Source organism: Eurypyga helias, unplaced genomic scaffold (assembly GCF_000690775.1).
Source record: "Eurypyga helias isolate BGI_N326 unplaced genomic scaffold, ASM69077v1 scaffold7754, whole genome shotgun sequence".
Classification (NCBI taxonomy): domain Eukaryota; kingdom Metazoa; phylum Chordata; class Aves; order Eurypygiformes; family Eurypygidae; genus Eurypyga; species Eurypyga helias.
In genome coordinates, this window is record NW_010245558.1 from 60,191 (window position 1) to 86,890 (window position 26,700).

Here is a 26,700-nt window from a genome sequence, read left to right on the forward strand (position 1 = left end):
TAAGATTTCTCAGCAATAAGAGCATCATTGGCTGTCTTTGGTTTTGCAGTTCCATTTACTGTAGTCAGAAAAAGCCAAACTCAGAACAGCAAACATGCTTAAAGGAGTGATGAGAAGGATAAAACTGAGCTGAAGAAAGCTTAGAGGGGTTCTCTAGCATGGAAATGCTGAATTTTTACTGAAAGGTAAAGACATGTAAATTTGGGTTGACTGGAGGAACATTACTACCAGCAAAGTAATAAGCATACATTACAGGATGCATTTTCAGTAGAACTTTGGGTCACCTTATAAAGAGTTTCCAAAAGTCATTTTTGAGCAGGAAAATATAACTAGGGTTTCCAAACCATTCAGTAACAGGTTTGATGCTTGAGAGGTAGCAAATTTTTTCTGAAAATTGTCACTGGTACATATGATCTGTAGGAGAGCTGAGTCTGACTGTAAAATAGGTTTTGCCTACCATTTCTTTTGCAAGCTACTGCTTCCAAAAATGGAAGATTGCAGGAGCTGGGTTGGTGCAGGGCAAATGCCTCTCATAATTTCTGAAAATGTGTAGCAGGGGAAGATGTCCCCATATCTGCAGATGTTTCTCCAGTTCAGCATCAATAACTGAAACTGGGGAAAAAGGAGAGGATATGGGAGAAGAAAGAGGTTTTTTTTCCTCGAGGACTGCAGCCTTTTCTCCTAGTGGCTTTTGTTCATGTTTGTGCTGCCCTGCCTCAGAATTATTCCTACCCTGAGACAAGTAGGAACAAAGACACAGAGCTGGCTCTGCATGCAGCAAACAGGCCTTCTGGGCTAGGGGTGCTCTATGAAGAGGCCTCAGGGCAAATGTAAATTGGGCCTATTATGCTCAGCTTCATCATGTATCCTCACCCTACACCACGAATAAGCATGGCTGGTCTGTAAATCTCACCCATTGTATCTGGATTACATTTGTTCAACTAATGCTTGGGGTTTTGTCTGGCTTTATTCATACCAACATCAGAACACTAAGTAAGAACAACAAATCAGAAACAAAAAACATAAACATTAAAAAATATTGCTCCCACAGACTGGAGCCCCAAGTGTGTTTTATATAAACAATTTGAATTGTGGCTGGATTTTTGACCAGATTCTTTCCCCTGAAGGACATTTTGAAACAAAAACAAACTGAGCAAAACAAGTTTTGGTGGGAAGGGCCTATGCCTGTTTTCATGCGAGCTGATGACAAAGCTCAGAGCAGGAAGGCAGCAGTGTCCTGGAAGCTAGTGTACATTGTGTCCTGCATGTTCCCATCTGACTTGCCAGGAGTGATCTAGAACTGAAAGAAGGCCCCCTTTTTACTGGGACACAGGAAGAGAAGTCATCACTAATCTAAAACAGTTCAGCTGTTTGAAAACAATACTTTGTTAATATGATATCCCCATTGTGCCATATTCTCATGTGAATGCGCAGCCTGCATTGCTGGGTCAGGAGGGTGAGAGCTTTTGAAAACTGTCCCTTCTCTTTCATGGCCCATGAAAGTAGTCTGTATTCTATCACTGTACCTGCTGTCTACTTCAGTGTGGGTATGTATCGTCACAGAGGAGATGAGGAAGTTGTTGGATTCAACACTTCCCTACCAGGAGAATTGACCTGCCACGAGAATCTGGAATAAGTTACAGCCCACCCAGCTGTTCAGCATGACTCCACCATCATGCAAAGCCTACACAATTCAGCTGGCATTTGCCAAGGTTTGCATTTGCAAAGGTTTGCATTTGCAAACGAAGCTGTTTCCAGTGGAATAGTCCAAGATTATTTTCATCTGAATGTTCAATGTTGTCATGGGATTGCACGGAAGGAGGCAGGAAGTTTCCACATCCTAGTAATGAAAAAAAATGGAAGGCAAGGCAAAGTTTTGCTTGCAATAGCTACTTGAATTTTTGTTAATGGAGTCACTTTCATGAAATACTCTGATGCAGTTTCTGTAGGTGCTGTATCATTGAACAAAGTCAGCCTCCTACCTGGAGCAGAGGTGAAAGTGGAGTCCCACTGTGCGGTGTTGTGCTTAAGTTTCAGGAAAGGAGACTGAGTAGAAGTGATGCAGATTGTTAACGGTATTGCTTGTCAGGCTTTATAGCCTCAAATTTGAAAGCTATTCCTTTATTTCTAAACCTTCACATTTACATCCCTTTGATATGAAATACTTGTGAACTAACTAGAGAACAGAGCTGAGAGTTCAGTAGCCAAGAGATCCTTGATTTATTAACGTAGAATTTCACAGGCTTGTATGCAACGTCTCCTTCTGCATATAACACATGCAGCAGTCAGAGGTTGATGATGAAGGGCTCAGTACTTCAGGTATACCATGCATCTTGTTTAAAGTCCATAACAATCATTGCCTAAATAAGACCATTCAATGTGAAAAAGATGGAAATGTGGACTCTAAGTGACTGCTTAGAATTAGAAGCTTATAGTACGACTTGAAAAGTGAATTGGGTTGAACAGTATAGGCAGCTGCATGGCTGTGAACAGACTTTCCTATTTGATAGGTTCCACTTTTAAGACAAATATATAGGATATCTGTGTTGTGCAACAGTAATGAGCAATAATTATGGTGTAAGTACATAAAGCATTTGAGCTTCAATAAATAAAACTACGTTGTCCCCTACAGTGTCATTAAGATATTTAAAGGGGAAAATTAAATTACTTCTAAGGCATTCTGTCACCTAGTTATTCTAAACACAATTGTGGATGTACAGTTGCTGTTTAGATAAGTAATACCCTACTAATGATGCCTTTGCAAGCAACTATGAGAAAACATTTTAATTTAGTTGCCTAGGAATTTCAGAGTAATATCTGTGGTGCTTATCAGATTCCTGGAAGTTTAAGGACAGTGATGTGCTTTCTTTTTAGGGTGTGTGTATGACTACAGCCTGAAGTTTTCTGTGAAACAAATGTTGTATTTTTAGTGTCATCCTGTGCAGGAGGGCATCTGACAAAAAGCCTGCTTTAGTTCAGCAGAGTTAGCAGTCTCCTCACTGGACAAACTACCATGCACAGAACTTGACTATTAGGCTGTATCTGCAGTTAGAAGATGTTGAAAATGTAACCGTACTGCAGATGTATGCCAGCAAACCTCCTTGCTGGAAAGGCATCTCATCACAGTAAAGCAGTTCTTAAAGCAGTTTGCCAGATGGAATTAATTGTTCTGGTCAGAAAAACAGCAATATTTCTAGCTGATGACTTTTATCAACCCAGATAATGGTAAGAAATGTTCATTGGTAGCATTTGCTGGTGTAGGCTAGGCCTTAAACTAAACTTGTTCAGAGCAAGGGCCAAATTTTTGTTTCTTTTACTTATGAAACTTCCATTGCCTTCTAAGGAAAGAAGCTGTGGACCTTCTGCTTGCTGTGCAGCCAAGGAAGTCATAGTCTATACACGACCATTGTGCCTTAGGATTAAAAAGCTCAGGCTCAGGTTTTCATTTGGTATGAACCCTGCCAAATGTGGCCTCATGTGATTAAATTTAAAGAGGAATGCTCTTTTCTCTTAGATGACATTTGAATAACACCAGTATTTGGTCCTGTAGGTTCCTAAGATAATCAAAATAAAAGTTAAGTGCTAGAAGTACATGAGGCTGTCAGGCTGCTGGCCTGTACTCAGAGCTTAATCAAGACAGTGGAGAAGGTCCCACAAACTCAGTGGGTTTTAGATGAGATCAGAAAAACTAAAAATAAGAGGGACTAAATGGACCCAGCAGTGCCCAAATTCCCTGAAAATGCCTTTTCTGATGCTGAAGAAGCAATATTTTAACATTAGTTTTCACATGGTATTTCTCAACAGATACAGATTTTCCAGGTCTGAAAGATGGGGAATGGATACCCCATGCAGGCAGTGCACACAAGCTCTGGGACGTGCAGTGTCATTGCAGCTGTACAGTGTTCTCCCTCCACTTCTCAGTCAGAGCATGGTAGAAGTCAACCCTGTTTTGCACAGCTAGATTTTCTTAGCTTCTTCTGAAAACTCTCAGGCATACACCTTAGCAGCATAATGTAGGCAGAGAGATTTAACAGGCCTGCTACAAATACATTATTATATATTATAGAAAGATCTAATTTAAAACTATTAGATAGGCTTTTAGTTTCAGACTAACACATTCATGAACCATGTTCAACACGAAGTACAAACGCTTCCCATGTCATTGGAGATCACTTGTAGTGTGAACAGAGAGGTCACTCCCATGTATCCTCTTTGCCTGTTGTTTGTATTGATGAGTCCCGTAAGTTTCTCCTGTCTGCTTAACCATAGTATGCAGATAAATTGAAATACATCCCCATGCATATCTATTTATGAGCAGTGTGCTATAGTGTTGGAAAAATAAGAGATTAATTAAGATAATATCTTCTGTAAACTGGAAAACAAATTGTTATATTTTTAATGTTTGAGAGTAAAGATAAGGGTTTTTTTTAAATTGTAGTATTATTCTGAGGCATTGCATCTGGGATTATCTCAACCTGTGAAACATTCCTCTCCTTCAGAAATCAACTTAGTTGATCCTTTTTAAATACATGTTCTGTAATGTTCTTTGGCCACTCTTAATGTCATTTTTAGATACAGCTGAATCTAAAGAACTGCAGTTTCTTTGGTCATTATATAATTCATCTAGATTGATCAGTTTAATATCTGATTTTTCAAGATTTCCTCACAATTCCAGAATTTTAGCAATGCAGATATTTTCCTATTGCCCAAGGCAATAATAGATGTGGTGTGCAAACACTGCTTTAAAGAGGGTGTCTGTCTGCTGATTTACATATTTTAAAAGTATTAAGATCAAAAGTAATGAGAATTTAATCCATATGGCATGTAGAATATAAATAGGAATATTAATACTGTATCAAATACTAATTAAAGGAAACACCAGTCCTATTTTTAAAATCTTCCATGCAGATGAAAAAGAAGTCATTGCCAAGTGAAGATCTGATTCTGAAAGAAATTAAGAATTGACAGTTTTCAACCACGGATTCTAACTGTGAGACTGAGTTCATGTTCTAGGCCAAATTCTGGTTTCATTGTACTTTGCAGTATCACTGTAGTATCCTTTTCTGTTAAAGCATCTCAGATGGCTCTAAAACTGAAAGGTACCACCAGCTCTACTACCAGCTCTTAAGATGGAAATTCCCCTTCATTATCCCAGAAGCTGAAATACCGATGGTTTCCAACTTGCCTAAGCATACATGCCTGCAACAGTGCTAGGCCCTAAAATAGATCGATTCATGGGAACCCTGTTGGTTGGATTTTGATCAGTTCTCGTACACAGGTTGCACCTATGGGTAAAGAATATGTCGGCTGCTTTATAGAAAACTTTAGACAAGAGTAGTCAAGTAAAGCAGTAAAGCACTCTGAAGATTGAATAAGCCTCCGCTGTTGCTGCTGTGTTCCCTGATTCTGCTGATCAGGACTAAGTTGTTCTGTCAGTGGATCAAAAAATCGCAATTCTTCTGCAACCAACCTTCTATCCACTTTTAAAGTGCTACTCTACTGTAGAGCAAATTGTGCAGCAACACATCAAGTGGGTACCAGTTGTTCCACACATACATGGAGCAAAGTTATCCAGGAGCTGCCCTCTCAATGCAAGACGAAATTTGATAGGAGGAAAAATGCAGTCACTAGAGAAAGAATGTAAGGGAGAGTGCTATAAAACATTCCCAGCTGCATGTATGTAAAGCCAGTTTAGTCAATCAGCCAGATGATGAGTGGGGATATATGCTTCTTGTCCTCTTCCAGGAAATATCAGATAGATGCAGTAATTGCACAGTGCCCCTTCTTTACAGTCAGTCTAAGGATGATTTCACACAAGCTTTGTCCTGGGTGAGTGGATCCTTTTTCACCCAACTGTCATTTCAAATATCTGGCAAGAATGCGTTGGGTCTGTGCTTTCTGTGGGGAACAGCCTCCCCAGGAAGGAAGGATGTGGTTACACTCACCAAAGTTGTTCTGTGGACTGCTGGATGGCTGCAGGGCCTTGTACTCTAGGCATGTTTGTTTCTGTTCCCTTTCCTGCAGAATAGCCCAGGTAGTGTTTTTAATAGTTCTGTGTGTTTTGTAAAAGACCTGTTAAATATTAAATAGAGTTTCATTTTCCAGCTGGAAAATTAAAACATCGAAGTATTTCATCAGACTCTTCATCCAGTCTTGAAGCAATTTTGAAATGTTAACTGAAAAAAATCTATCTGCCTTGGAGCATTTTTTACATCAAACAATCCATGAAAATATTTTCATCAAACTCTTTAAGTATTTCCAAATATTAAACAAGAAGAGAGATGACTTTCCCAAGTATTGGTGATGGTCTAATGCAGCTAGTGTCAAGTTCACATATTGTTTTAAAACACAACAGTGTAAACATCACAGTGGGGGAAGACTGGCAGCATCACTCTTATCACCAGCACAGCCTGACACACTGCTGATCCACAATCTGATAGGGGTGTCTCAGACCCCAAATAAACAGAGAGAGGGACTGTTGGTAAGCATTTTAACCTACAGAGACAAGAACCAAAGAGAGGCAAATAACTAACACAAGGAGTAGTTTTGGAGACAAATATACAGGAGTTACTATTCCTTCCCTCCCCATACCCCTCTTTCCTCAGCCTCATCTTGCTTTAGCTTTTGGAATGGTTTGTAGTAGCCATGGAAAAGCCTTTTCAGAGCCCTTTTCATTGCCCTTTTCAGAGCTGGGGAAAACCAAGTGGTGGTGATTGGAAGGGGGACAATAAACATTTCCTTTCAAGACTGGATAATTTCCCAAAGAGGGAAGACTTTTCATTCCTGTAGCACAGTGTGTATAGTACCTGCGTGGATATGTTTAGGATGTGCTGTTGGCTCTATATCTGTCAGATAATAAAACTCAACTTGGATCAGCATTAAGGTCAGCTTAGTGCCTTCTAGAAACGTACTGGGCAGAAGTTTATTCCAGGATTTTACTGTGGTTCATGGCCTAAGTTCTTTCTTTGCATCCTTACTTGTCTTATGTAGATTTAGTTTGGATAACTTCTGTCCCTGCCCTCCAGCTGGAGAAGCAAAGAAACTTCTTAATCTCTGCCTATGGGCTTAAAAGATCTCTTCTGCTTTTAGTGGAGGAATCGGAGATCTGAAATGCTCATCCCCATCATATCCATCTCTGAGTTTATGACAGCTTTATAACTGTCTTCTAGGAGAAAAATAAAAAAAGCATTCTGGAGGAATTCTACCAAATGAGCCCAAATAAGTAGAACTGGATTGAGAAGATGCTCATCCTAGAGCACACACTACTTCCCTAGGATGGTGCCTGTCTTTCCTTAGGTTTATGGTTTCCAATCTGGTTGCAAGATAAGGTCAGTCTCCCTCCAGCTCCAAGTCTGCTCCAAGCTTTCTACTATCTTTTTGTAGTAGAAATTCCTTCTGAAAGCCTGGGTTGTGCAACACCTCACATTCAGAGTTCTGGGTGCTAGGCTCCTGTATTTACTGTAAAACAGCATCACTGGGACAGCGCTTCTGAGCCGAGTCAGCTGGGCAGCTAAGGGAGAAAAGCAGAATCTCAGGCTCAACTCAGGTAATACTCAAGAACAAAAACTCATTAAAGCAGTGCTTGAAACAACCATGTTGTCCATACTCAGCCAGATCACCTGTGGCACACACTATAATTTTATTGGCCATGTTTGCACCTTTCCTGAAGCCAGGATGCTCAGTACAGGCCCATCTGATTTTTTCTGCCCTTGAGAAAACAAACTTCCAGAAGTCTGTGACAACTAGGTGATATCCATGTGTGTGATTCTAGTATTACTGACCATTTGTAGAATCCAATGTGCACAAGCCACAGCGTCAGAGTCCTTTCACAAATGTCTGAGCAGAAAAGAGTTTTTCGAATGTTAAAATCTTGAGGGGCCCCTGAGGTTCAGGCACTGTCCTGCTACATGCAGAAGATGTTGTAGCTCGTGTCTGGTAATGGGACTAGCAGCTCAGGGAAGCATCCTGCAATTACTTCAGACTTCTCATCTTATTCCTGGGCACTGCAGGATGCCACTGCCTATGTTTAGGTTTATTGATTTGTGGAGGATGAAATGCTTAAGAATGCCAGTACCACAGAAACTTCTCTTAATGCAAACTTTGACATAAAAAGTAAAGAACAAAAGTATCTTTCAGGACAAAACGAGCCTGTGCTTTATTTAGTCACAGCTAAGGGAAAATAAAAATTTGGGGTTGATTTTTGGCATGTTGCCTTAGTTCCCTCAACCTACCAAATTGAGGACAAAGGCTTTTCTGCATTTATTCCCATTTCACAGCAGGATTTCTGCTAAATGAACATTTTTAGTGAGTTGATTAATCTTATTTCATATCTGCTACATTTTTATCTTTCTCTGATGATAAGGTATGTTCTCTTCATGAACATACCTTTTGAGTCCTCCTTCCTGTTGACGAACTTCAGCTGAGCTGAAGAATCTAGACATCATCTAACCAGATTTTTTCCAGGGGGGGTGTGAGTCACTGCAGTGTTCCTCCCTCCCATGTCCATAGGTCATTCCTGTTACTGCAACACATCTGGGTAAAATATGAAATCATCTTTTTTTTTTTTTTTAATTCCGAATTATATAGCAGCCTGCTCAGTTGCATGATCTAGTCAAAATAGAAGGAGGAGAATCAGCAGCAGAGGACATAGTCTGCTGGATTTGGCTGAATGTGTAAAGATAGGCCTAGCTGGCTGTAGAGATATTTTCATTTTCAAAATGCAAAAGTGCTTCTTCATATGATGGAAGACATCATGGCTGATGAGAGCATGGTATTTAACACAAATTTAAGATAATATGAACACAATTCCAAATACATAACTTTTTAGTAACGTATAATTTCAATGCAAAAAAATTAGATCAATGAACATGGCTAATTACTGGCTCCTGAAACGGACTAGAGATGGTGACAAATAAGAAAATTAAAAAAACAGATTAAATGACCTATAAAATGGCCATTGAGGTGCACTTTAATGACCAGGCAAATAGTAGCATACGTCACCTTTGGAGCATCTGAAGTTTGGAACATCCAAACAATAAGGAGTCTAAGAATAAGGTTTGTGATGTTGTGAGATTTTGCAGCCTTTTCCTCTCCCAGTCCCTCGTCCCGGGATTAGTGAACTGCATATGACCAGGAATAATGAGTGGAAATCATGTATCTCAAAAAACTAAAGGCTGTAAAGGCATGACCTAAAACTACTGTAGATTGTAGTTGTCCTGGAGCCCTGGGCATGCCTTATCAGCACCAACGTGCAGCTGTCTGTATATGGAACTTTTAAAGCAACCCTAGCTATTCTGCTGTCCTATCATGATTCAGAAAGCTGAGCGCATATCCTCTTTGCCGTGGAGCACCCTACTGGGAAAGCATTCCCTGAGCAGACTTGACCAGGGAGAAGAGATGAGGATGAGCCTGTGGATCAGCACATATAAATACGCAGAGAAGTATCAAAAAACGTTACGAGTGCTGCTCCAGTCCAGGGTTGAAATGGCAACTGCAGACAAGCTGCTTCATAGCCATGTCTCCTGTCTGTGTAAAGAGGGCAGATTTTACTCCTTCCTTCAGTCCCCAGAGGCAAATCCCAGTTACTTGGAATTTGTTCAGGAGAAGGGTGAATTTTACCCTGAAGGAATTAGGAAACATTATAGATTCAACATATGGGACCATATGTCATTGTATTGTTTCCAAATGTTTCTTTTTGAGCTTTTTGCCTCCATTGCAGACAGCTTATTTCACCACACATTGTCTAGAGAAGAAGAGAGTTTCATATTCCCATTTCTCTCATTAAGCCACTATTAAATCTATATCAATTTCGTAATACTGTTTGTCAACGTTATTTCATCCTTTGTTTCAGACATGCACACCATAAGTGTGGTTTCAGGCAAGTGCTCTGAGTATGTTGTTCCTGCACTGTCAAAGTCAATGGCAGAAATAGAGAGTACAAGCAGAAATGGTCCTAAACCATCGCTAACCCGAAATACCCCACTTAGTTGTCAGGCTGTTCACAATCAAAATAAGCATTTTGTATAAGCCTTAATAGAGGGAAACAGCACCGATGTTTGAATGTGAATCTAATCAAACTAAAAATGGAGATGGGTGGCATCTGCCCTCTCCTTGCTATGCAGATCAGCAACCTCATGTAATGTAAATTGAGCTGCCCTATATCTCCCTCTGATGCTGTGATTTTCTGCTCCACTCCTGGAGAAGAGCACTGGTGTCCAGTGACATCTGTTCCAAATCATGTTTTGGAAAAAATGTAAATACAGAAAACTTGAGGTCAGGCCCAGGCAAAGCGCTAGGCTAGCTCCCAAGACCTCTCTGTATCTGGGATTGTTTGATGTCAGGAAGGCCCTTCGCAATCAGAGCCATCAGTAATAGTGTCAAAAAGAGACCCCTCAGACAAGGCTCTCCATGGATTTGTTAAAAGTATTAAAGTCCTTTGCTGATCTCCCTATCTGTAAAAATCTGTGGCTGGCTGGGTGCCAGCCTCTTCTGAAAAGAAGGATGTGCTGGGCTGGGGAGTACAGAGGCTTCACCCCATCCAAATGAGTAGAGAGGGGTCTTGTGTGACTTTTAGGGGAGGTGTTGGTGTAGATGGCTCCAGCCTCAGCCACTCTCACACTTGTTGTGTTTTTCATAATTAGTATTATTTGTGTCTAATTCTGACAGTGTCAGTCTGTCTCTCTGCGTTGGCCTGCATAGCTTCCAGACCTTTAATTTATCAGAATTGCCAGATTCAGCTCAATCAAAGTTTCCCTGAGCAACAATACCTTCACGTCTCTCTAGCTGAAGGCAACGTGGCAGAAACTGGTGCTAAAGGCCGCATTTGTAAAGAGTTGAAGTGCCTGAAGGAGCCTACTGAAATGTGCACAGCTGGCATCAGCAGACCTTAGATTCACAGGTACATTAGAAAATCGCCCTACACACAGGATAGCTAACTCCTTAGTCTCTGTGAGCTCAACAGAGCTGCCTTTTGCTTTCCTGCTCTGGGGTCTAAGATCTTTTGCCACTGTTGTAGGCATTGGAAAAGCAACTGGGAAGCAGAGACGTCTTAACTGGAAACCAGTTTTAAAATGTGGAGTTGGCATACATTTTTACATTTTTATCGAGTGTGTATTTACCAATTAGTCAGCAGCCTGAGCCAGTGGATTTAATGAACTTCGTGTGATTTATGCATGGCTGTTATTAATTGTACCAATAGGGATAAACACTGGATACAAATAGATGCAGATGTCTCACTTCTTTTTCCTTTAAATAATACTATTTCTTGTCATTAAGCTACTTTATTTTTAACTACTCTACATGTTGGAAAGTGATAATTTCTTACCTTCCATACTACTGCCCTTCCAAAGGTGAGGCTCAAAACTTTTCACCAACCCATATTTCCACCAGCCTGGGCTATGCCCAAGGCAGACACAGAAGTTCAGAGAAGAAAGCATTTTCTCCTTCTCCCCTTTCTCCCATCAGTGGAATGTACATTAAATAGTAAGTAGGCCACAGAAACAGAGAGCATGTGAATGACTTAAGATCCTGGTAATTTGAGCAGTCAGAGGAAAAGGGGGCCAGCACCTGGCTTTCAATCTCTGTTTCAATGAATATTTAACTACTTTATGCAAAGTGGGACACTTTCAACAAATGAGGCTGGGAGAAACCTACCTAAGAATATTTTCTAGCCCAGCAGTTAGGTTACTCTCCTGAGAAGCATGATGTTTGGGTTCAAGTCCCTGTACCAAATCAGTTAAAGGAGGTGTTTGAAGCTACATCTTTCACAACCTAAGAACATGTCCTAATCACTGAGTTTTTGGATATCAGGGGTGGCAGCACTACCTCCTCTGTTTTGGAAAAGGAGTCCCCTTGTGACAAAATCAAAATGTTTTGTTTCTGAGATGCCAGAATGAATTGTTTCAACATCTCTGAAGTTTTTTCATGTTATTTCAGCTGAAACTGTTAGCTAATATGACCTGAATTCACAAAAAAAGTTTCTGTTGCCCTAAAATTCCAGTATTAGTAAAGAAATAATTGAATTTTAAAAAAGCCTAACTTCTAACTCAAGTGCAGTTAGAGATGTCTAGTCATGGCACTTCCTGAAGACAGCCCATTAATGGCTGTGCTTTACAGTTTTTACTGGGACGCTTCTCTTCCACATAAGTGGAAATTCCTCCCCTTTAGAAATAAAGAGGGCTGTGATCTTGAGTACCCAAAACTGAAAGCAGATTTAAATTACCCTGGCATGGCATGCTAATGGCCAAGAAGTAGGAACACCTTTAAATCTTTAAGCATTTTCACCGATTAAACGCCATTTGGAGCTTGTACAGCTAAATACTAGGCTATTTTTAAAGATAAAACCCATTATACACATTGGCAAGTCTAGTGAGATCATTTTATTGACTTTGTGCGCTACTTGAATAGTTTCTCATGTTCAAATGCCAGTAATTGAGAGGAGACTTTTTGATACCATCAAAAAAAAAGGAAAAAAGCATAGACACTTCTTGTGATATCATTGATTGTTTTATTCCCATTGAGTATGGAGAGTAAGCATTTTTGTCTGGTGGATACTGAGTTAAATTGCCATCATTCTGGTTTTACTAGATGTTAGAAATATGGCTATGCTATCTTAGTTACACTTGGCAGCAGCAGACTGCTTCTTATCCACAGGTTTTCTGTAACTTCTTTAAAAGGATAAGAGAAATGCAGTTGAAGATGGGATTACTGGATTTGGTCCTGCATGATGTACAAACTTTTCCTCCTCTTCGGTGGTGTGATACAGGACAGGACATGAAACATTTACTTTGACTATTTTCATCATCCACAAATAAACCTAGAAAGGGTAATCGGGTGTGCGCTCTCAGCTCCTTGGACCCCTTGAACCCTCTCCTACCATCAGTACAAGGATGAGCTCTGAGAGGCTCAGCCTTTTTTCTGCAGGCCCAGGTTCACAGCTACTGTTTGGGGGGGGAAGTCTTTCTTGAACAGGTGTACAAGCTACTGCTGTTTCTTGTGTAAGAGGAGTAATATATCAGGTAGCTCTTCACAATATGATTGACTATCTCTTCCCCCCTGTATGTTGAGCTCCAGTGAAATAAGTAATGATGATGTTTAGAATGTCATCACTAGACATCTGAATTTAACACTTCAGCAGAGCTGACTGGGAAATTCATCACTCACAAGGCTGAAGTTGCAAATTCTCTGTACGTTCAGACTGTTGTCCTAGGCCTGGCTGTCTGTATATATGGGGGAATGAGAAAGGACAAGTGTAATGAGGATATTAGCCCTTTGCTGGCACTGTCAGGTGATACAGGCACCTTCTCACCACAGGCCACACAGCCGCTGCGTAGCCTGCCTGCTTGCATTCTACCCTGCAGGGCTTTATTTTGAAACTAGGGCCCTCTTTCTCTTCAAAAAATAAATTCACAAATGCATAAAGCTAAGACTTTATATACCAAACCAGATCGCTAAGGTCGTTTGTTACTCTGCATAAATTTTCCAGATCAAGTCCTAATAGCAGACACACACAGAATGCAAAGATATATAAGTGTAGTTAACCTCTATGAAGTATTTTAGAAATAAAAATAAAGATTTATGGTTCTGTGTAAATAATCCTTCCCTTTTTGTACCATGGATTGTTCTAAACAAAACGATGTCAACATAATGATGAAAAAACAGCCATTTATGTTGAACAAGTAAGTGTTATTGGTTGACAGTAATAAAAAGGGATAAACCATTAAATAATAACATATATTTTAAAGAATATTGGTCCCGTCCTCCAAGGCCTCACATGACCCATCATTATGCAGCGGTATAGCGCATTGACTTCACATAGAATGATGGCGTGTTTGCAGCAAAATATGAAAATCTTTTTTTGCTGTATGCGGTGTTATTGTAGTTCGTTTTCTTCTAGACAATTGCCTCTTCAGAGAAGAAAAAGTATCTTTGGCACATCATATTTTTGTGGCTGCTTTCTGAAGTTACAAATAATGCAAAATCACCTAATCAAAAATGAAATGCATGACGGGAGGGAGATAATTTCCTGCCACTCTACCTTGTGAAAGCAAACAATGAACCGTAACTTATGGTCCAGAAGTCATGGTTTTTTGCTTTTTCCTATATTATAATTTAAATATTTTTTCTAAAATTATGATTTTATGGGCCTCTTTGAAGTGATTTATGTCTTTTGTACATTATTTGAAAATATAAATTTTGCTGATTATATTCTGTTTGCCTCTGTCCACCCACCAGTCTCGTATTCATTTAATTTAGACAATGCTGAGTGACTGCACATGGAATTGATACTTTCCATGAAAGCAGAAGTTATTCTTGTGCTTATTTTATTGAAGAACCTAACACAAGAATTTTTCATCAGAGATTAGCTTAAGTACTCCTACATGTTATTGTGTGTTTGTAGAAAGTGTGTGGCTCTGAATTAAAACTGCTTCATGAGCTAATGCAAGTACTCTGTAGACAGACTGAGTGTTGGACTTTTAAAATTTATTATATCTTCTATAAATGAAGACAAATGTGTATTTCTTTCTGCCCATAACCTTTTACATTATTTCAATTATTTCAATAATTGAAATAATTGACAGCCCTTTCTAAAGGGAGAAGCTTAAAATTCTTTTATACATTTCCATTTTAATCATATTTCTCTAAACCATATTAATATCAATGTGGTTTTCTGATACTTTACTTTTTTTTTTTTTGCGCCTTGTATTCATGTTCTTAGTGTTGGGGCTGGCTTCAGAGGAACTAATTGTAGTAGTGAAAGTGTGCATAAATGTTACCATTTGCAGGATATGAGCCTTTCTGCTGGGAACAGGATATCGTCATTGTAGCATTACTTCAATAGGACACTGATGACTGTTCACAGCGGTAAAACTGATTTTTAGGTTTTGCCTCCACGGGAAAGTTAGTATAGAATAAGCCACAATATAAATTTATGATATAGCGACTCAGTGCATGCCAGCGCTTTGCAAAGCTGCTCAAGCTAGATGTGAATCACACCCTGGAGGCAGTATAGCTGGATGAGTGCAGTGCCGTGCCTAAGCTAATTAGTCCTACTGAGAAGCAGGATATGTTATGGAGCAGAGTTATGTTAATATGGCCATACGTCTCAGCTATCCGAAACAGATAAACCAGAAGTGGCATTCTGTGGCAATAAGTACACCTGCAATGCCCTAGTTAATTCACCTTGTGACTCTGTGTGGTCCTTCGTAGGTTATTCACACAAAGAATCAGTACACAGTAACTAATGAAGTGTTCACATCTCTGCATGCTCTGCAATACCCACACACCCAAGTACAGAATCAGGACACAAACAGAATTTGATGTTGCTATATGACAAGTTATGCTATAGGGATATATTATTCAATTACCAGCCAAGCATCTAGTATGGAGTTGTAAGAAAGGGATTTTTAAAAAATCAAGGATCTATAGTGGTTAAAGAGGTGGAAAACATCCAAATCAACTACCCCCAAAAATTTCTGAAACTTAGTCTGTATTTTCTGGAGTGGCAAGAAATTCAGTGTACCTGCACCGACATACCGTGAAGGAGCCTGATTTTCCAGAATGTAATGGTTTAAAAATCAGCACTCCTAGTACCTCAGTTTGAACCCTGAAATCACCAGTCAATTATAAAATGGCATCAAAACCAGTAAAATTAGCCATGAATTTATGAGAAAAATAAAACCAACTAATTCTGTAACATTTACTAATTTAAAATAGGTGACACTCAAGTACAAAGACTGTATTCATTGAGGAATATAATAGTAAGCTGATGTACTAATGCAAGCTGTGCCCTGTCAAGAAAGGGGGTTTCAGAACAAAACAACATACTGTCGCATAAGCAAGTCACTGTGATACCGGAAAGTCAACTCACTTTATTTGTATATGTGCACATATGTGTATGTCTTCCTCTGCTCCCATGAGCTGAAATCTTTGCCAGATTTTTCTTTGAATGTTTTGAGGAAGGACTGGATGAAAAGTACACGTATTCTATGTGCTTTGCACTCCCCCAACTCTTTCTGTAGATGCTGTGGCTACATATCATGAAATACATAGCCTCAAGTGGCTATATTAGAATTGCAATTCTGGTGTTGAAATTCTTTGCAGAACTCTCTCATCTTTTCTACATTTTCTGAATAGACTTTGCTACTACTGGAAGCTCCCATGTACCTTTTCAGGATGAAAGTTAATGAACTATGCCTCTGGAGCTAATGACCCCTTATTTATGTGCATGTCTAACATTGTACCATGAGATTCATACTGTAGGTTGTCAATAAAAGGCTTGTGATTTGGATTTGGAAGGAGTTAAAAAACCTAGATGCTCTTTCACAGGATACAGACATCTTTAAAGCCTGAAGGTTTTTTCTTAGTCCTACTTATTTTTCTAACTCTCTCATTGACTGAACAGTTTGCTCATGCTTCTTCAGTTTCTCTCAAAATATTCCTTCAGAATTTACTGGCTTGAGTTTGATCTGTAGATCACTTGTGAACTGTCACTAACTGTAGGTCTGTTAGGAGTCCCAGTAGCAATTAAGAAGCCAGGGTAACTTCTTTACTTCCAAAATTTACAAATGTCAGGCCAAATCACTGTAATAACACTGGGAAGCAGATATCTAACTAGTGACATTTTTGCAGGCTTCAGTCAAGCTTTCTTTAATATTTCTTTTAAAAGTTACTGTTGCCAACTACCTTGAATTCAGGAAAAACTTCTTTCTTAATGAAGAAATCTACTGAGAGTTTTATCTTGGGCTTCTACCATTTATTCTTTGAAATATATGCTGAATCTGCTACACTCAAATTTGAGATACTAGTTGTATCAATATGGACCCATGGTTTTAAGCCTTTAGATATGCAAATTGTGTTTCTGTAACGAACAAAACCTTAGAGACCATGCTGTTGTGGTTCCACAGAGCCTTTATTGCGCCTCATCATTATGCTAAATTAATACAAATTTCCTGTGTGTCCAGAATTCAAAGTCAATCAAATGGCTTAATCTCTGAGGGTATGGGATAAAAATGCTATTATTACAGTTTGGAAGAAGGTGAGGGATTATCTTTAAAAGCATCCAGGTTGTATGCTGGGACAGCAACTCTGAAACACAGGCCTGTTATGAACCACATCTTAACTGAGTGTGAATTTACAGATTGCCTCCTGCCCTACTTTTGATTGCACAGACTAACTCCCCACATTTGTGTGATGCATTTTTGGCAGCTTCAGTAGTTGGCTCTGTAGAGAAGCAGTAATAGAAAGGTATTTGTGATTTGTTACTGTTCTCTAATGCACTGAATGTTTTGACTTTTTATTTTTAAAAGTTAATCGCAGTGTTTACTTTTTGGTTTTGTTTCATCTTCTTCCCCATATGCTTTGCTTTTATTAGCTAAAATGCACAAGATTAATCAGTGCCAAGGCCCAGTGAGTTTTCTAAGACATATTAGCACATGATATGCAGTGCTTGAAGTCCACAATCTGCAGTTTAAAAACTTGTGCATTAGCAGGTCCAAATGTACTTTGGAGAACATCTCTAAAATTGATGTTACTGTTATGATATTTAGGATTTGTACTTTAAAGTTACCAAAGCTATTTAATCAATCAGATTGACTACATCATCATCATAATTCATCTTTGAAGGAACAGCTGTCATCTTATTGTGCAGAAGTAATAACGATGGCTCTGTTGTTGATGCTGTTTGTGAGGATGTTTTTGATACCTTTTGTTTCTGAGCAGTTCTGAAAATTTCTCATACCTCCAACATAAGATATCGTTTTACTTTGGAAGGCAGGGAAGGACAAAACGGTCACTTGATGTTCTTTCTAGTCCTATTTTCTTTCATTTCACTAAATAAATAAGGTGCACCAACAGGGTGAGTCCCAAACATGAGATAAGGCTGATGGGACAAGCTTGCATCATGGCAAGCCTCTGGGTGCACAGTGCCTGTGTAGGTGTCCCGGTGTTTCTACTTCAAGACTACTTCCTCAGACAAATACTTACAGAGAAAGGAAAATGGGTATGTCAAGGAAAACTGAAGAATGCCTGGCTTTCCTTTGTATTCCTCCTTGCATGGGATTTCTACTTCTGCCTTACAGAAGCTCAGGCTGATCTGGTGCAGTGCTAACAAAAAGGCAAGTGTAATACAACTGTTGTGCCATAAGCAGTTAAGTTGACTTCAAAGTGGTCTTTGCCTTGAAGACACTGATATGCACCTTGTGAGGAGTTACCTTAACCTCAGGTTCAGATGTCTCTTCGGGATTTAGTTTGCTTGAATTTATTTTAAGTGGATTTCTTTCCTGGTCATTTGAATGTTATCAACCTCACCAAAAAAAAAAAAAAAAGCATGTCCAGCACAAGTCTGTTTAGCCTAATTTCCTCTCTCCCACAGTAACCAAGAGCAAAAGACTAGGGTATAGTACAAAAGTAGGGCAAACAGAGATATTTGCTTAGAACACTCTCCAGCCTACCATGGTTTGTGGTTCAGATCTCCCAATCCAGAAGTTGATCTCTTTGTATTTAATTGCTCTCAGTAGGTTTTTCCCCTGAAAAATTCTTCATTCACTTGTATTGATTATATAGCATCACTCAAACAGCAAGAGAGATATCACTTACCTCACATACAGATAGCTATTTCTTATCACCTGGTGGTTATTGGATTAAGCAGGTCTTCTAAAATGACAAAATATGCTGTGATGTGTAGTAATTCCAGCACACCTGAAACTTCCTGGGTTTCATCAGTAACTGTCTGTTCTGAAAAGATCACAAGATTTAACCAAAAAGCAACTTTCACAGCTGTCTTGGGTCAAGAGGGTAAGAAAAATAATCATCAGTTAAGTTTTCTTCACTGTCCAGAAGTGGTTTCTGCCATTCAGGATGGCTTGGCATGATTTTTGTCCTGTAGGTAAAGTCATAGATGTGTAAACCTCTTGGGCTTTGGCTGGTTAGTTTACTACCTGCCACACCTCTGGAACCCACTATTAGAGGTTATGGTATGGAGGATGTATGAGGAATTGTTTATATTCAAGGTGTATAGGAAGACATGTCTTCCAGACCGTGCTTGTAGAAGCATGCTGTTTGCTGACAGGTTTGAATCTTACCCCTGTTCATCACTAACAGTTTAGTTCTTTGGTATGCTTTGTTTAATCTCTGCCTTCTCCCTCTATGGTTAAATCACTCATAATAGAAACTGAAAGAACTGACAAATACTGAACGATCAGAATTGTGTTGGAAGGGGAAAAAACAACAAAAGCCAAGATTCTAACTATTTACGGATCTTGTTTCCCAACAAAGTGTATCTAAAAGCTATTCTCTCAAGGTTCAGAGACAGCTAAATGATTGATTTCACATAAAGTATTTGTTGTTCTAATTACAGTATCATCTGGGTCGTTGGCAACAAACAGATGCAAAAACAGCCTTTACATACCATCTTGAAAAACTTATGATTTGCTTAGTGTGCTTTATAATCTAAAGCATATGGCTTTGCATAGAACTGCAGTATCCAAAATGAAGCTGTAAGTAATGAATCACTGGGTGGAAGAAAATGCATTGCTTCTGTTACAAGTTCTTTCAGTGTGTGTATTCAAATGGTTCTGTTTAGGGTTATAAACAAAAGGCTATGCTCACAGTTTTAGCAGTGTGTTACAGATTCTGGGATGCACATGACATCAAAGAGGCTACACTAATTTCCCTAGCAGTCTATGGCTCTTGGCACTGTGAGCACACTCCAACTGAATAAACAGAATTCTAGTTCACCACAGTTGTGTGGGGGATCTGAGGTGATCATGAAGCTTGGTTTTGTTTTATTTTAAATCTTTCTATTATAGGACTTTTTACCCCTCCAGATTCTGTGTTTTTGGTGAAGCTGGTAATTACATTTGGAGCTATGGACTTAGACTACAAAGCACTTGACACCGAAAATAATTAATTTCAACGTATTGTTCTTACCTCCCAAATCCAAGTAAGAGCTTTGAGTACACTGGAGTTGCAGGAGTTGCTAGGGGCTAATCACTTTTTCTAAGCATGATTTTTTTTTTTTTTTAAAGTAGTTAACATCCTTTCCCTTAGCAACACTTATGTGAAGCTCTAGTAAGTATTTTGTGAGAGTCAGCAAGGGCTGAGGCCTTGTAACTCCTCAAAAGAGATCTGTTTTATTGTTCTTTCCGTGCTTGCTTGTCACTAGCAGCATGAAGAGCACCAGCCCCTATAAATATTCCTGGACACACTTCTGTAGAGGAAGAGACTGTGGGAATTTGGTGGCAAGAATGGTTCTCATCATACTATATCTCATTGTACCAACAGAATGAATAGCCCTATTGCACATTTGCAGAGCTCTGAAGGTACTGCTAGGTTAGCATGAGGTATCCTGGAGAGAATTACAACTGTTAATAATATTAAATATGTCAATATGCCTCCAGGCTTCTGATGTTACTAGATTAATCAAATCCTCTGATGCCAGAACGTGGAATCTACTGTTTCACCATTAATGGTTCTTTACTCTCTTTTCTTATCTTCCTTAGTTTCTCAGTATCTTACTTGATTGTTTCATTTTTTGTCCTTTTCCTGTCCATTTCCCTTTTCTGTACTCTTCTCCTTCCCCGCTCATTAACCTCAGAAGGGAAAAGAAGATGTTAGAGACATACCTCATTACTTACATCACCACGTAGTCTTGTTCTTTATTCTCTCCTACCCTATGTTGCTGTCTCTTGGTGTGATTTTGCCTGTACTGAGGTTAAAATCTTTCAGAGACAGTGTGCTTATTTTCTAACAGCCTCCAACATTTTTGCAGAAATACTGTAATATAATTAAAGGTATAGTATACATCATAGACCTGATAACATATTCCCAATTGAAGCTAATAGTAATAAATCATTCTAAATGAAGCTACAGATTGTTCTACAGTACTTGTACTGGGAAGCCTAGTAGACCTGTTATCTTGTCCTTGTTTCTGATGCATTTATAGCTGGTAACATTTAACAGGCAGTGGACAAATACCCCGTGATGTGGGCCTGGTGTCTTTTAATGTGTGCTCATACTAAAGTCACACTGACCGCAGTTTAGTACGGGGATGTGCAAAACAGTTTGGCGTTAACTGGCTTGAGTGTGGCAGGCAGGCAGGCACAGCAGGACCTCAGTGGGGGCTAACTGCCTGAGTATCCACTCTGCTTCTCAGGCAAGTTTTTCATTTTACTCCCATTTTGCAGTTATGGTGTGATGCAAATTTGTGCAAATGGTGGAGAATCGTGGGAATGAGAAAGGGAGGAAAATATGTTTGCATGAACTCTCATGGCCAAACACCATTATATGCCCTTTGTAAATCTCTCCTTTTTTAAAATAAAGCTGAAATAATTAAAATCATACAGGCTAGCTCATTTACAGCATTTTTTACTGCATAAGTGACGTTCAGTCACTCCCGTTTAACACTTACATGAGTGGGACCAGAATCACTTGCCCCTTGAGTCCTCTGCTTGAACAGACTTGTATGGCACAGAAGAAAATGTAGCTGTTCCTTGAAATCCACATGCTGCACGTAATTATCCACTTAGCATCCAGTCCAGGAGGAGGATGTATATTATCATTGTCTGTGAGGTCATTTCTGCATTTGCCTAAGACTTCAAGAGAAAAAGTGAAGTTAACTTGCTGCCTTGAAAAATGATTCAAAACTGGAAAAGCTTGAAAACATCAAAATACATATAAATTATCAAAGGAGAACAAAGACAAGTTTTTCCACAAAAGTCTTCTCCCCAGGCTATAACAATGCTTTACATAGGCATGATCAATATATCCAGGCTTGAGAACCAAAGTCTTTTGGAATAAATTAGACTGGCAGGAAAAGAAACAAACAAAGAACAAATTAACATGATTTTAAACATTGCTTAAATTTTCATGAATGTAGACCTTGAGATGTTATGATGAGATCCCATGAGTCTGTGCTAATATTTGCTTATAATTAAGGGTTGCACTTTCATGTTTCATCTGATATTATAGATTGGAAATCAGCCACATGCTTACTATTTTTCTTGGTCATACTGATTTATCTACTTTATTTGCTTACTCTGTTAATAATATATATGATCCCCTAAATGGCCCCATTACCTTTGCTTTAGCAGGCTGCCCCTTCTTGTACTCTCAATCTTCCCATCTGAGTAATTAGAGAAGGACTACCCTTCCTGTGATATTAAGTTTGTGTTCACCTATAACAGAAAAAGAAACAAGGCTTAGCCCCTTCCAAACCTGCTAGGGGTAAATGGCTTCAGAAGGAAAATGAGGGTGTTCATCTCCACCCTTCGATATGTGTTGTAGTGGATGGAGTCCCTTCTGCAAGGGAGTCGGTGACACAGTCTGCTGTGTGGCACTGACACCTTGGCAAAGATCCTTTTTCTGCATTCCTTGCTATAACTGAGATGCCATCCAGAGCTTAGAACCACCTCTGTGCTGCACCAGGCTTAAAGCAATCCGACTCGCATCAGTAGATTTTACAAGTTCCAAATGCGGTTGTAGCCGCCTCATCACCATTTTCTCTGCAGATTTGTGTGTATAGGAAAACTTAGCAGTGTTTGGTGAGGTTATCAGCATCAGGGGAATTTTGAAGCAAGAGTTTAATCATGAACAGTTTATAAAGACCCTAGCTTCATTTCAGAGAGCAACATCTGATGATTCTCTTCCTCTGAAAAGTGTGTCCAGTGCCTGGTCCCCAAGTTTTCAATACCAAGATAAGCAGGACAAACAGGACATCTAAGATGAGATCTTGACTGAATATCAAGTGAAGTCATCTGCCTCATGGGAAGTCATTAAAAAGATACCTTTTTGCAGATACTGTTTTGAAAGTACTGGTCAGGGCCCAAATCCTAGATGCAAAAGTCCTTGTGTCAGTGCTAAAGAGCATTTTGAAGTCCTTCATTAAATGTTACTGTTTGTGCATCTCTGAAAGAGTCCTGTGGAGCTTATGGAAAGGATGGATTTTTAAACAGAAAAATAATCTGAATAAGATATGGCATAATCATCTCCAAGCCAAGAGATGTCATAAAAAGTGCCAGTATGATAGATGTGATGGCTAATGGAAGAAAAATATTTCCATTTCAGCCATAAGAAAGCAAAGAGGAATCACCTGGCTGTTCAGAGGTGAAAGTATATCCCAGAAATCAAAAGATCAATACAAAATCTTCTGCAGACTGAGACTCATGATAAAGATCACATTACAGAAATGAATTCATATTAAGCTAGAAGTGATCTGTGTCGTATCTTGAATAGTTTTTAATCTTAGCTTGAGTCAAAACATACCTTTTATAAAAGCTTCCGATCTCAACCTGAGCTTCCATCATACAACTAGATTTTCTTTTCTCCTGACTGATTGCTTTCACTATGTGCTGTATTTCTGGTCTGAAATTTTCGCCACTTCTGCCCATTGGACAGTTCAGATTTTTTTTCCGAAGGTGAGAAACCCTCCACTTTCTATACCAAGGTTTAGACCTGCTTCAAACCACCTCTTAACCTTCTTTTGAGAAAAATTAAATAGAACAGTCTTCTTAAATTTCTCACCATACAGCAGGTTTTCCAGATTTCAGATTGTCCTTGTTCTCAAAATATTCTACAGTTTACAGCACCCACTTTAAGATAATTCTGCACTCAACGATAAAACTGCTTTTCTATTTCTACTGCATAGGCTTCTGCTTTGCACCCAGCCTACTTCATATTCAGCTGAATACCCATGGTGATTCCCAAGTCTCTCCTGGAGACACTGCTTTCCAACTGTGCAATTCCCAGTTCTTAAAAATGTAACTGGAATGTTTGATTTTGCATTTAGTTGAAAACACACAGTCTTTTTAATCTATCTGAGCACTGCAAGGTCTTGGGATTGGGACTGGGCTCTTACATATCAGAGAAATAAAAAGGATAGCCAATAGTGGTAATAGAGGAGTAAATGAAAACACCATCAGTTTGTTTACTTATAAATACTTGAAACTCCAACAGATTTACCCATTTGCCAGCTCCCAATTCCCTTCACTGTAAGCAACATCAATTTTGTGGTAGCTTTAGGGAAGCATCCATGGTGAACCTGCTCACCCATGTGTATCAGCCTCTCTGGGCTCGAGTGGGGAAAGGAAGAGGATGCCCAGAACCTCAGCTACCCTACAGTTGCTAGATCAGCTGACACAGTGTACTTGGCAGAAGGCATTATGCCTACTCGGTGTTATTTCTGCACTGCAGTAAGGAATTTACCAACAAAGAAACTGTAACCTAAGGAACTTCCGTGCTTAGTGTTTCAAGGAAATGTTTTCTTCCAGACCAAAGCAGGGCAGACCTCTTACTTAAAAAAATTATGCTAAAGAACAACCTGAAGGAAGTGCACGTGCTCACTCATCTGGTCTCTAAATTTGTAGCAAACTCAGGAGCTTGGACATGCCAGAGGCACTTGCCATGATTTGGGTGCAGTGTAGACTGTACTCTGTTAATGATACTGGGGCTGCTGTTATTGCTATTAATATGACAAGTGACTTTTTTCTTATTGGTGGCTTTAAATTTGTCGTCAGAGCAAAATATTTTAGAACAGCATTTAAAATGCCTATTCAAAATGCCTATTCAACTGCTGAGTGTTGAGCACATGTTAATGCCGTTTTCTCCAGATATGGCAGTTTATGATAAATGTTAACAGATTTTGTACTGTTCATGTAGTATGCTACTAAACACTAAGACAAATGGGCCCATTGAAAGGGTATTTCCTTTGGAGGACACAAGCTGCAGACCACCCATACAATGCCCAGAAATAATTAAGTGTCAAGATAAAAAGCTAGAGCAAAATATTAGGGTCTCAGAATCCTAACGAATAAAAGACATTTGTGAAACAAAGACTATACATATAGGTGTTTTGAAAAAATAACATGAAGGCCACAACAGCATTTGGGGGAAATTAAAAAGCAATACCTCATCATATTATTGTACTGTTTAAAAATCTCAAAATATTTGTGTGCTGTGATTTTACTTCTGGCAAGCTGCGGAGAGGTGTGTGAAATTATGCAGACCTGCAAGGACCTGAGTCTTTATTCATACCAGCCTCTTGCTGGAAGAAAAGAATTGTTTGTGGAGAAGTATTGGAGGACTACATTGCTGTAAAAAGGAACTCATATGGCCTTTCAACTGAAAACACTGCTTGCAAAAATTGCAGACCCTGCTGTCCTGACACAGAAAGCTATAAGATCAATTTGAGTAACTTTCAGAGCAAACAGAGAGAGAGTAGAATATAGCTAGGGCAGGTCTTCCACAAAACTTCCAGAGACTTCAGAGAGAACAAAAGTGCACCTACATCCTAATTAAATATTAGAGAAAAAATTCTAAAGACACAGATATTGCTTGGGCACCCAATTTCCCCAGAAGTATTTTCTGGAACAGCTTCTGCCTTGTCTGGTTATATACAATACAGGTAAGCAACAAAGGTTCAGCCTCAGCTGTCATAACCCCTTTAGCAAAACTATAAATGTTTACTGAACTTGAAAGTATAAAACATTAAAGCTTTGGGTGTTAAATTAGTAAGCAGCAGGAGCATATTATTTAAAAGTTATTTTGTATTACTGGAAAAATATAACGTTTCTCTATAAAATTGTTTTGGAATTTTAGACCCAGCTCTGCAGTCTGTTTTTTGGCCATTTAACCCACCACCTTTCCCAGGTGTTGTGAGGGAACATGTTGGTTGGCATGAAACAAGTGCTCCCCTCCCACACAGGCACTGCAGTCCCACACTCAGAGGAAACTAATATAATTCAGATTTTACTGTTGAGAGGGACAAAGACAGTGAAAGAGAGAAAAACTCCCAGACTGACTCCCAGTCAGTCATTTGGCTGAAAATGCTGAAGTTCAACCACCTCCTCTACCCCCCTCAGTAGCTGCAGGGAAGTACGATGGTTTTAAACTGTAATATTTGTAATATTTCCTGCTCCTTAAAGCCAGATATTACATATGATTTGTAAGGTTGGAGCCCTGCATCCACACAAACCATATTGGATTTGGTTTTGAAGTGTTTAAAGGAACTCATGTGCTACTTGATCTTTGTGCTGGTCTTTTGCATTGGAGTAAGTTTCCTGTGCAGTATGGAATGCAAATGTGATAAGATGTGTATTTTTCCTTCAGTGCCACCAAAAGCTGTTTTTGTTCATACTGTCACTAAAATAATTTTTATCAGGGAGATAACAGAAAAGTCAAAGGCATTGGGAGAATTATTTGAAAAATAAATTACCTTACCTTTCCCCCAACAGTGTCTTTTAGTAACCTAGTGGTTCTGATTTATCCTGAAAATAGTTGTCCTGGTAATCTAGAGGATGTGCTACAGAAAATGCCTGGTAAAATAGAGTACAACACACCACAATGTCTATTTTCCTTAATACAAAAAAAAAAAAAAAAAAAAAAGGAATAAAATGACTAAGTTCTTTTTTAGAGTCCACCCCTTCTGAAATATTTCCTTCATCTTCAAACTCTGCTTTCCAGATGACTCTAAGCAACTGTTACTTTACAGCACATCACAAATTATATTAAGAAAGCATAACTCCAAACCAGTCCTATTACTCGGATTAAATAGAGAGCCATGTCAAAAAGGTAGCCTTTTTATATAATAAAAAAGATGATAATAGACTAAGTCTCGTCAGTCAAAAGGTTTTATTACTGTCTACTGTAGAAAAACGGGTTTGCTGCTGCTGAATGATAATATCCCTAGCTAGTCACAATATACCTCAT

The 26,700-nt window shown here is 39.1% G+C and overlaps 1 protein-coding gene across 1 annotated transcript in view; it reads left to right on the top strand.

The window, feature by feature from the left end:
- LOC104508478 (myosin-IIIb-like) overlaps window positions 1–26,700 on the top strand; it is a gene marked incomplete at its 5' end in the record, with an annotated part of 75,403 nt that overhangs the window by 45,921 nt on the left and 2,782 nt on the right. The window lies entirely within an intron of this gene.